Source organism: Phascolarctos cinereus, unplaced genomic scaffold (assembly GCF_003287225.1).
Source record: "Phascolarctos cinereus isolate Bilbo 61053 unplaced genomic scaffold, phaCin_HiC Scaffold_5;HRSCAF=322, whole genome shotgun sequence".
Lineage (NCBI taxonomy): Eukaryota > Metazoa > Chordata > Mammalia > Diprotodontia > Phascolarctidae > Phascolarctos > Phascolarctos cinereus.
This window is the reverse complement of record NW_027555958.1, coordinates 189,815,896-189,825,960: the sequence shown is the minus strand read 5'-3', so window position 1 is coordinate 189,825,960 and position 10,065 is coordinate 189,815,896. Positions and strand designations below refer to the sequence as shown.

General features: G+C 35.9%; 1 pseudogene; it reads right to left on the bottom strand.

The window, feature by feature from the left end:
* Nucleotides 1–8,120: 8,120 nt before the first annotated feature.
* On the bottom strand, nt 8,121–8,943 carry LOC110200263 (autophagy protein 5 pseudogene; annotated as a pseudogene).
* Nucleotides 8,944–10,065: the final 1,122 nt, after the last annotated feature.

The following is a 10,065-nucleotide window of genomic DNA, read 5'->3' as shown; positions in this document are numbered from 1 at the left end:
CTAGTTTTTGATAAATCCAAGAACATAGCCAATTGTGGCAAGAACTGGCTGGATTTGACATTGATTGCTAAGAAAATTAGAAAGCAGTTTGACAGAAATTAGACTTTGACCAACATCTTATGCCATATATCAAAACAGTAATTTCCAAGTGATTAAGAAACTAAAGCATAAAAAGGTTCTCATAATCTTAACAAATGGAGGAGAAAGAAGGAGACACTTTTAAGATTTATGGTTAGGAAGAAAATTCTGAAATGAAGGATAGAAATGATCAAAAAGGATAAAACACATCATTTACAGAAAATTCAAAGGGTTTTGCATGAATAAAATCTGTGTAGATGGTCTAAGAAATGAAGTTACCAAATGAGAAAAAGGTATATGCATTAAATAATCTCTGCAAAATCTTTTGATATCCAAATCTATAAGGATTTTATACAAATACATAACAATATGTCTCAAAAATTGTTATCAAAGCATAGAAATACACAATTTTCAAAAGAGGAAATGCAAAGAATTATTACTTGTATGAAAAAATATTTCAAATCATTAATAATAAGCAAAATGCAAATTAAAATATCTCCAAGTTTCACTTGGCTATTGTAAGACTGGCACTAGTAACAGAAGACAAAAATGGTCAATGTTAGAGAGACTATGGAAAGATAGATGAATGCCTTATTGGTAGAAATGTGAATTATCTAAACATTTTTGAAAATAATTTTTAACTATAATAGAAAACATACACTAAAATATATATACTTTTTGACTCAGTGACACCTATAATGGACATATATACCAAGGTCAAAGAGACATAAGCCATGTATCTATATCTGTAATTATGTATACATGCATATGTAATATATATGTATATAGACACACAGATCATATATCTGTGTGTCTACACACACAAACACAATATTTTAAGTGGTACTTTTTGTGGTAGCAAAAAGCTAGAAACAAAATGAATGCTTGTTTGGGGAATGGCTGAATAAATGAGTGTATATGAAAAAATGGGATATTGTTGCTTTTAAGGAACAATAACTGTGAATTCAAAGAACCTTGGGAGGACATAGAAAATGATGCAGATGAAAGTATGTAGAATAAGGATAAAATTTATATAATGATCATAATAGACGTATAGGAAGACAACATTAAATGCTATTTTAAGTGTGTTCACTATAATAACTAATCATGATTCCAGGGGACAATAAATCATATTTCCCTCCTACTGACATAGATATTATGAACTATAGATACAGAACAAGGCATACACTGTTAAACACTGCTAATGTGTTTGTTTTACTTAACTACATTTTTTTTTGGTTAAAATTGAGGATTCTATGTAGGGGGGAAGTATTAGTAGACAATACCTACATAATAAGGAAGCATCAATAAAATATTTACTTAGGGCAGCTAAGTGGCTCAGTGGATAGAGCACCGGCCCTGAAGTCAGGAGGACCTGAGTTCAAATCTGGCCTCAGACCAAACATTTGACCTGCACTAGCTGTGTGACCCTGGGCAAGTCACTTAACCCCGATTGCCTCACTAAAAACTAAATAAATAAATACATAAACAAACAAACAAATAAATAAGTAGATAAATAAATAAGTAAAATAAAAATAAAATATTTACTTTAAAAATAAAATTAATTTGGTAATAGTGTGACAGATGATGGAATGGAAGTGGGGAAAACTGATTCCAGGGAAAAGAAAAGATTGAAGATTCCTTCAATAATCCTGATTAGAAATAATAAGGACTTAAAATGAGATGATGACATAAGGTATAGAAAGGAAGAAATGGAAGGTTGAGACATTTCAGAGGAGAAATTAGCATGTAACTTAAGGACTAGTTGGATATGGGAAGTGAGAAAGAGAAAGGAGTTAAATATCACCTAAAGATTTTGATTCTGAGTGACTAGAAAAGAATAATAGAAATAGGGATGTCAAGAGGAAGAACTAGTTTGGAAAAGGAAACTATAAGTTCAGTTTTGAAAAAGTAGTTTTTGACCCTAAAAGGCAGTATGATGAAGTAGAAAAGGATTGAATTTGGAGCCAGAAAGTCAGAATTTGAATCTCATCTGTTTTATACATTACCTGTGTAACCTTGAACAAGGTATTTAAACTTACTGGCCATTATTTCCTTAAATTATAAAACAAAGGGATTTGAGTAGAGGAGCTTTCAGACCCCTCATAGCTCCTAATTTATGATCCTATGACTTATGAGCCAATTATTATTAGAATCATTTATTAAGTACCTTCTGTGTCCAAGATGAAGGGGATAAAAAAATGAAATTTCTTGCCTTCAAAAACTTACATTCTACTTGGAAAAGTGAAGACTAGACAGAGATGAATATAAACTATGTACAAAGTAAATATAACATATTGATATATCAGTTAAACTAAGAACTTAGGGATCAAGAAAGGACTCATAAAGTGGTACTTGAACTGAATAATGAAGGTAGTTGGAGATTATAAAATGCAGCGGTAAAGAGAGAGAGCATTTCAAGCATGGGGGATTGCTTACAAAAAGGCACACAGCCAGCAGGTAGAATATCCTCATTTGTTTGGAACACAGAGTGTATGAGGGGCAATAATGTGAAATCAATCTGCAAAGATAGGTTGGAGGCAGATTATTAATGGCTTTATTCCTAGAACTAATAAGTAGCTACTATAACTTCATGAGTAGGAGTGATATTGTCAGACCTGTAGTAGAGGAATATCAATTTGGCAAATGTGTTGAGAATAGATGAGAGTGGGGAAACTGGAAGCAGGAGGCCAATTAAGAGGCTATATCATTGTGCAGGTGAGAGGTGATTGAGTATGGTAGCTGGGAATGGTGAGAAGGGAATGAGAGAGGTAAATGAGTGAAGAAGTGGAAGCAACCCTGAGGTTGTGAACCTCAATATTAGATGAATGTTAATGCCCTTGACAGGAATAGGGAAGTTAAGACAAAGGTTGTGTGTGTGTGTGTGTATGTGTGTGTGTGTGTACTGAATATTAATTTCATTTTGGACCTAGAGATATCTATGGAACATTCAGGTAGAGATATCCAAGAAAGAGTTGACAGTATTGGACCAGAACTCAGGAGAAATTTAAGGGCTAGATATGTAGATTTGGAAATTAACTATATAGTTAATTGAGCTATAATAATATAAATATAATTGCAATAATATAAACTGTATAATAATTAAACCAGGGAGAACTGAAGAGATCAAAAGAGAAAAGGATGGAGTGGGGAAAGAAGTGGAGGGGAGGAGAGGGAGAGGAGAGGAATAATTGAAGGGAAAGGAGAAAAGAAAGGAAAGGAATAAGTGAAGGGAAAGGAGAAAAGAAAGGAAAGGAATAAGTGAAGGGAAAGGAAAAAAAAGAAAGGAATGGAATAAGGGCAGGGAAAAGTAAAAGGACAGGAAAGGAAATGGAAAAAGGAAATGAAAGGGGAAAAGAAAGGAAAGAAGAGAGGAAAGGAGAGTAGAGAAGATGGAGAGGGGAGGGAAAGGAGAAAGAAAGTATCCTGTTAATAATGCTGAAAAGGAGATTGAGCAGGAATGTGGCAGACATAGAGAGGGCGAATGAGAAAAAAGCAATGTCATAACAAATCCAGTCAGGAGAAAGGAAATGTTTAGTAGATATTAGGAAATGCAAGTCTCCAATTTGGGAAAAATCATTGCTATTGAGAGATTTGAATAGAGGTAATATCTGGAGCCAAGGAAAGGATGAGCTTGCCAAGAAACAGTACAACTAGAGAAAAGAACAAAAAACAATAACAAGAAAAAAATGAAGACTATTAAGGATACTTTCTTAGGAAGGATTTTGGAGGTAGAACTGTTGTTGGTCTTTCAATATCAAAGAGGACCAATAACATCAGGAAGTGATGTCTTGACTTGCAAGTGTATTGGATTTAACTGAGGCAGGGCTGTGCAAGGTCACCAGCCTCACTTTCTCCTCCAAAGCTAACTGGGTCCAGCAGCAACATATAGATCAGGATGACTGGAGATGACCCTGGAGGAGGCAGTGAGAGACGCTGGCCTTTTTAAGCTAAGGTCTTTCCCAGGTCTCAGTTTGTCCGAGGCAACATCCAGTCAGTGATTAAAGCTAGGTAAGAAATTAGGCCAAAAAAAATGCCCTCCTTTTTTCCCTACTAAAAAAAATAAAAATAAAAAACACACTCCACAATTTGGGAGGGGAGGACCCTCAGAGTTTCTGTCCAAAACAGAAACAATTGCTATTTATACTCACTCTGAGCCATAAAAACCCAAACAATGACCAAGTGAGGCTTGGGCTGGGAGCTATTGTTGGCCAATCAGTGAGAGCCAGTGACTTAGGTTTAAGGCAGGCCTGCACAATAGTACCACTTGCTGGCAACCTGTAGTTCACCAAATGATTTCAGAAGGCCGGGGGAAAAACAAGCATTGCCACTATGCACTCTCTTCTGTTTGTCACATGACCCACAACAACCAACCACCTTCAGTCTGCCTCTAGTCTAACCTGTATGCCACCTGAAAAAGTTTTAGCCTATTTTAATTTTGGCCCCTACCTGCTGCCAAGTCTGCAGGTCTGGTTTAAGGCATGGTCAAGTACCTAAATGTGAATCCCGATGGGCTTTACCAAAGACTCTTTTTTTTTCCAGTGCTGTATTTCAAGTAATCATAAATGAAATTACATGGGGCAAAAGAGCTAATTGTCCCAGTTGTTTAAAGAAAAATGATATAATAAATAAGTAGGGAGGAGAAAAAAAAATTTAGCCCATAAATCCCAAGATATCTTGTGAGGTTTCAGTGATCAAAATTTATATTCCTTTGGGCAGAGCACCCTCAGATAAGCATATGATTTCCTGTGTGGATGGAGGAAGAGGGAAGGAAGGAGGCTTGGAGCGGGGCGGGAGGGAAGAAGGGAATGAAGGAAGAAAGGTAGGAAGGAAGGAAGGAAGAAAGGAAGGAAGAATGAAGCCTTGCTGGAATACAACTCACTTGCAAATCAAGACATCTCCTTTCTGATGTCATTGGTCCTCTTTGAGAAAGAAGGACAAACAACAATCTCTGAATAATAGTAGCTGCCACACTGGGAACAGAACTGGCCAGAAGTAGAACTAACCCCCATTCCAAGGTAGTAACTTGGAACCCTTAAGCAACAGCGAATAGGATTCTTGCTTGGACCCAATGAATAAAGAGAATATGCTTAGGAGACTAAGGGAACTGGCAAACACAGAGACTTGGTTTAGTACAGAGGGAAGAATATCAATAACAGCCCAAGAGACTCTGTCTTGTGTAGTGGACAGAACACTGGCTCAGGGCTTGGGGGAGAACAGGAAAATTGGGTTCTACTCCTTGATCTATCTACCGCTGTGTTATCTTTGATAAATTTCTTCTGCTCTAAAATGAGGGAATTGAATTGAATGACTCTGAGTGTTCTTCCCACTGCTGTTGTTTTTCCTCCTTTCTTACCTAAACTATCTTGGAAATTCAAATAGACTTGCCTAATTGTCTTTCATTCATATTGCTTTTGATTGGGCTCCCCCTTGAGGAGCTGAGCATCACAGAAACACTAAGATCTGCTGCAGAGAAAGGACATTTTTACTGCTTCTAAGAACATGCATATGAACATGATTCAGCCTGAGTTAGAGATAACAAGCCTATGTTAGTTAATATGGATAGGATTAAGTCACTTTAGGGTAGACCAGTATTCCTGGTACTGGGAAGTTTTATTACATATTTATCTTTTAAGGGCTATTTAATGGATAAATGTTATTGATTAGGCATAGAAGAAGTAATAAGTGGCCACTGAGATTGATTAGTACACACTGAATAAAGCTTTAGGCCAGCAATTAATCTACTCTGACACTCTTTATTGGCAGGAAATTACAAAGCCATGGAGAAGATTGTTTGTTTTATTCAGTGAGTCATTGTGTGGGTGAAAAATCACTTCCCTTTTGAGAGGTAGAAACTGCTGCTTCTTACCTAGAATGGTCAGCAAACTGTGATTCTGACATGATTAATTTTGACTCTTTAAAGAGATTTGACTCCATTAAATTCAGTGTTTGATTTAACAACAAAATGGTATGTAATTTTAAATTTGATTTTTAAATAAACCATAAAATTTAAAGTCAAATAACAAGGAACAAAAACAGGTATTTAAGTCAAGCACCAATTTTTGTCTTTGTTCCACTACGGGGCAACAGAGACTTGGTTTACAAAGGATTATAGGACTAAAGAAGAGAATAATACATTTAGATTGCTGGTATGATAAAGCAAATTTTTTTTAAGGGAAAAGGCATAATAAAACTTACTTTCAAATCTTAAAGTAAGGCTTTTTTTTTAAACCTCGCTCGAGGCCACTGTCTAAGATCTTAAATTGATCTAATCAGTGGAGAATGACACCACCACTTTCTGCAAAATATTTGCTCTCCTCACAGTGGCTTAGAAATAGTCCATTCATTTTGACCCTTTTGTTCATGAAGCTCGGTCAGTCAAATCATTATGGGGAAAACCCCTAAATTGAGAAGGATGAACACAGGTAACATGAGTGATCACCTTTGGATTAACCTCTTTTTATGTGATAATGACAGATCAATGCTGTTTTTAAAGCTTTTTATCCTTTAATCCTTAAGTAACTTGGTTAATGTTATTCTTCTTTACCCTTACTTTAATATTGTTTTCTCCTTAATTTACATCTGTTAATTATTATCTATTTCCTATTTTGCTCTGGTCATTATGACACCACTGTTTCTGCCTTTGGATCTCACTATATCTGCTTAACAGAATGCAGCTTTTCTCTTTTTCTTTGACTGATTTTGCTATTGATTAGACAGCTGCTACTGTGAAGACATGAAAAAGGAAGAAGAAAAAGGTGTCATTTATGATCAGCATTCAGATACATTGAAAAAATGGTAAATATTTCCACTTTGCTACGGAATTTAATGCCATTCCTGCTGCAATGCTAAAGTTCTAGCAAACTCAGATGAGTTGACATGGTGTACACAGCAAGAAAGTCCACAAGAAACTGTCTATAAGGCACAGAAATGTTGAAGGAGAGTGCCATTAACCTTTGAATATATTTGGTAAAGTAAAGGGAAAGCTACTGCAAGGAAAGATATGTCACGTTTAAACTTTACAGGCTGATTGCCAGGGGACCACATTAAAAACATTACAGTAAGAGATATTGTAAATGCTAGCTTGGAAAAGAATGGGTTGTCTAGTAGGTAAAAGTATTCAATACATCTGCTGATCATTACTAAAATGTGACTGACTCACCCTAAGGGGATAAATAAAATAGTAATGATAAACTTAAACATTGTTGTATGGTGTTATCAAGTAAAGAAAGTATTTTCACATAAAGATTTAAATATTGGCAGCAAGAAATTCTCTTACAGACAAGTTGTCCCACTCTATCACCATGCTACTGAAGACCTGCTGGAATGGTAACATATACAGCATAAACAGTGATCTGCTATATATAAGTTCAAAAATTTTTGAAAATGATAAAACTGTACATGTTATTTAGTGATAAAACATGTTTAGAGTTTTTTTTAAATATCACTGCTCATTATTAAAGTCAAAAGGTTGTTTACATACCAACACATACAGTAAACATAGGAAATTCTCATTAAGGAAAGATGAATTTAATATAATTTGGTCTTTTACAAAAAATTCTGTAAGATATTGATAACAGAATTCCTTTTTTTACTTTCTTAAGTCTAATTCTCTTGAAAATTAAACGAATCTTTCTACTCCCTCTATCTAAAGTTCAACCGTGGTCACATTAGGAAATACCCCTGTTTATTTTTTAATCAGAAATACAATTCAAGTGACACATATTTCCATCTGTTTCTTAGACTGAGTTTCAGCTTCATTATATTTTACAAGAAAACAGAAGACTTGCAGTGGTCGAATAAAATCTTTCACATTACAACTAAGGTTTAATGACAGCAGTGGAGGAAAACAGTGGTGATGCAGAGTAAGGCCTGCCCAACTGCCCTTCTCTGGCCATAGGATCTTCTTTTCCCGTCTGCCTTGCATCACAGCAAGGAGGTTTTTCTGGTCAGGTTGTCTCCACCAAACCTGACTTAAGGAAAATCGTTGACCCAGTTTAAGGGTGATGCTCATTATTTTTTAGGTGAATAGAGTCTCTTCTTCAATCTGTGGGTTGGGGTAGGATCCTAATAAGAAGAAAATTATCAGGGTAGCTTAAATGTTTACTTAGCCACTTCAGAGGTGTCTTTAACATTGGTTCGATTCCATAAATCATAATTTGATTCTTCTTTACCCCATCTTCAGGAGTAACTGCAGAAGGACAAATTTCTTTTAAGAGCACTCCCAGTGCATGCAATTGTCCATCTGCAGCTACTGGTCAAAATAACTTATGAATGAAAGGTTGCTTAGTTATTGCCTGATATATTCTAAAAGGTCCATATCAAAATCCATTATCTTCTGCAGGATATTCCATGAGTTTTGGATTAATGGCCCAAAACTGGTCAAATTAATAATTTTACAATCCCATCCAGAGTTGTTTAGGATTATTTTTTTCTGCATTTCATTGATGACTTTTATGCTTTAAAACTTCAGATTCTTTCATACAAGACATAAAATGGGCTTCAGTTGTATCCTTTGATGGTCAATGCAGAAGATCTTTCTCTGGAAAACTTAAATGTGCTGTGATGTTCCAAGGAAGAGTTGTATTTGATGCAAGAAGGTCAAACAGCAAACCAATTAGATAATGACATTTCAGTGGTGTACCTTCATATTCAAACCATATCTCACTAATGTCTTCTTGTCTCATAACCTTCTGAAAGTGTTTTTTTCACTTTGTCAGTAACCAGTGTCAAGTAACTTAATCTTGGTAAATGCAAATAATAAGGTTCTGCTTCTCTTTCAGTTATCTCATCCTGATAGAGTGTAAAACAGGTTGGTATTTGTCCAAACCACACATCTCAAAGCACATCTTTGTCATCTGTCATTCTTCCAGTGGATAAGGCAGTATATTTAGACTAAAGATTTTCTTTGACCGAAGATACACTGAGGCCCTGCCAAGTGAGGGCTTGCACGGCCACGAAAGAGCAGAATTGGGGTGGGGAGGTAGGGAGGCAGAGGGACCACCATACCAGGGGCTACTTTCTAGCTTTAATTCACAGTGATCCTAGTCAAGTCATTTAACCTCTGAGTACATAATGTAGCTCTCTAAGACTGTAAGTTAAATAATAGGCAATATCTAGCTACATGCATGTAGATATATACATATGTATGAAAAGTTTTGCAATAGAAATGCTTGCAATTATAGAATTTAAAAGTCACTTTTGGGGCAGCTAGGTGGCACAGTAGATAGAACTCTGGCCTTGGAGTCAGGAGGACCTGAGTTCAAATCCTGCTTCAGACACTTGGACCTTATTAGCTATGTGACCTTAGGCAAGACACTTAACCTCAATTGCCTCACCAAAAAAAAAAAAGGCACTTCCTAGTGACTTTGGAGAGTATCCAATTTAATTCCCTATTTTTACAGATGAGGAAACTGATGTCTCAAGAGGTGGTCAGACATATAATTTTTAATTAATTCATTGGAATAGATGTGGATTACTGGGGAGGGGCGTGATGCTGTAGGGGAGGCAAAAGGAAGGAGAAGAGCATAGACGTACAAAAAAGACCTCACTAGGTTTACTTCAGGCAGAAGGAAGTGGCTATTTGATAGCTCCTTATTTTACCTAATAATTTTTCCTTGCTGTGGTAGGTTCTAAGTTCAGTTGCTTTTCTGTTTCTGAAGAGCTATAAGAGTTAGTGCTCTCTATGTTATCAGGCCCTGGGACAAAGCTCCATTTGTTTCATACTAGTGAGGAAATTCACACAAGGTCAGACAAATAGTAAATAACGGACCTAGGATTCAAATCTAGGAGTACTTTGCCTCCAAACCCAGTGTTCTTTTTCCTGCACAATGCTGCCTCTATTACCATTCAGGGAAACTTAATTTCAGGTAGTTTCTATTAAAAAAAATTACCTATACTTTATGATAAATATGTGAAGTGTGTGATAGGCATAATATGAAATAAGGTAGAAAGTTAAATTGAAGTCAGATTGTAGGGGGCCTAAAA